The following is a 2,500-nucleotide window of genomic DNA, read 5'->3' as shown; positions in this document are numbered from 1 at the left end:
AGCCTCATAAAAATATGGCTGATTTTACTGGATTGGTTTCATGTGGAAAGCACGACGTTTTCTTGTAGGAATGCGGGAACCCCGGCAGCTCGCCTGCCGCGGCCAGCGACGTCGGGGACGCTGGCCTGCGCTGTCGAGCCCGCGAGGGCTGTCTCCGCGGCAGGCCCCCCCTGAACGGGGCACGACAGGCCACCGCGCTGGCTCGTCCAGCGTCGACAGTCCCTCGTCCAGGTTTCAGATCGCGCCAAGTCGAACCCATGACCTGCTCAAGCCATCGTGCGCTGCCGAATTCGCATCTGCGTGTAGGCTGCCATTCCACGCGGCAGCCCCTGTTTTCGTCAGCGTGCCCCCCTGACGAATTTTCCTGCCTGGCCCAGTCCAGCGTCCAGCCCCTGTTCGTCGAAAAATCTGCGCTGCCGATTTTCCACGCGGCAGCCCCTCTTTTCGTCAGCGTGCCCCCCTGACGAATTTTCCTGCCTGGCCCGGCCAGTCCAGCCCCTGTTCGTCGAAAAATCTGCGCTGCCGATTTTCCACGCGGCAGCCCCTCTTTTCGTCAGCGTGCCCCCCTGACGAATTTTCCTGCCTGGCCCGGCCGGTCCAGCATCCAGCCCCTGTTCGTCGAAAAATCTGCGCTGCCGATTTTCCACGCGGCAGCCCCTGTTTTCCTCAGCGTGCCCCCCTGACGAATGTTCGTCGAAAAATCTGCGCTGCCGATTTTCCACGCGGCAGCCCCTGTTTTCCTCAGCGTGCCCCCCTGACGAATGTTCGTCGAAAAATCTGCGCTGCCGATTTTCCACGCGGCAGCCCCTCTTTTCGTCAGCGTGGCCCCCTGACGAATGTTCGTCGAAAAATCTGCGCTGCCGATTTTCCACGCGGCAGCCCCTCTTTTCGTCAGCGTGCCCCCCTGACGAATTTTCCTGCCTGGCCCGGCCGGTCCAGCCCCTGTTCGTCGAAAAATCTGCGCTGCCGATTTTCCACGCGGCAGCCCCTCTTTTCGTCAGCGTGCCCCCCTGACGAATTTTCCTGCCTGGCCCGGCCGGTCCAGCCCCTGTTCGTCGAAAAATCTGCGCTGCCGATTTTCCACGCGGCAGCCCCTCTTTTCGTCAGCGTGCCCCCCTGACGAATTTTCCTGCCTGGCCCGGCCGGTCCAGCCCCTGTTCGTCGAAAAATCTGCGCTGCCGATTTTCCACTCCGCAGCCCCTGTTTTCGTCAGCGTGCCCCCCTGACGAATTTTCCTGCCTGGCCCGGCCGGTCCAGCCCCTGTTCGTCGAAAAATCTGCGCTGCCGATTTTCCCCGACGAACCTGCAGCTGCACAAATCCGCGCTGCCACTGCCCCATTGTCTGGACCAACAGTCTTTTCCATCAAGCCCTGGACTATAAATCGTCCAGACTCATCGCCAGCACCCGCTGCCGATTCTGCCGACTTTGCCGATTTCGTCGGCGCTGCCGATTCCAACACTGCACCCACCGTGTCTAAACCAGCGCTGTTTCGTCAGCGTGTCCCCTTGACGTATTTCCCTGCCTGGCCTGGACAGTCCATCTTCCAGCCCATGTTCATCGAAAAATCTGCGCTGCCGATTTCCCCGACGAACCTGCAGCTGCACAAATCTGCGCTGCCGATTTCCCCCCCTGTCGGCATGGCTGCCGCTGCCCCGATGTCCAGACCAACAGTCTTTTTTGTCGACTTTGCCGATTTTGTCCGCGCTGCCGATTCCAACACTACCCCCTGCATCCAAACCAGCATTGTTTCGTCAGCTCTTCCCCTGACGATTTTAGCCCTGTAACAAACAGTAGGCCTCCAATCCCGCCAACGGGAGCCAAGTTGATAGGGAAGAGAATTGAATGACGCGCCTGGTCCTCGCACCCCGCCACCCGAGGGGCCTTTTTCCCGGCAGCCTCTGAAAAACTCTAGCTTTCACGGTCCTCGCCGCCCCTCACCACCATGGCAGGCCTCTAATCCCACCCATCAGCAGTTGTAGCCGATAGGGCAGTGATTTGAATGACGCGTCGCGGGCCGCCGGGTCATCTCACCCGGCCATTAATTGGAGCGTTTTTGGCTGGCCGAGGATGGGGGGATGGATCTCTTCTTCCGAAAAAGCAAACAGTACATCGGGAGTTATGTTGACGGGGCATGGAATTGAATGACCCGTCGCGGGCCGCCGGGTCATCTCACCCGGCCATCCCGGGGAGCGTTTTTCCCGGCAGCATCGGGGAAACTCTTGCTTTCACTGCCCGCTGCCCAAGTCCCCACTCGCATCGGCCCCCCGCGCCAACAAGCCAACGCTGCCGAATCGGCAGACACTGCTGCCGAATCTGCCGACACTGCCCCGCGGGCTGCCACTGCCCCAGTGTCTAAACCAGCGGTCTTTCTCATCGAGCCTTGGACTATCCAGTCCGTCCTGACTCATCGCCAGCACCTGCTGCCGATTCTGCCGACTTTGCCGATTTTCTCGGCGCTGCCGATTCCAACACTGCGCCCACCGTGTCTGAACCAGCGCT

Source organism: Populus nigra, chromosome 2, assembly GCF_951802175.1.
Source record: "Populus nigra chromosome 2, ddPopNigr1.1, whole genome shotgun sequence".
Taxonomy (NCBI): Eukaryota; Viridiplantae; Streptophyta; class Magnoliopsida; order Malpighiales; family Salicaceae; genus Populus; species Populus nigra.
The sequence above is the reverse complement of the archived record's forward strand: the minus strand, read 5'-3'. Positions refer to the sequence as shown.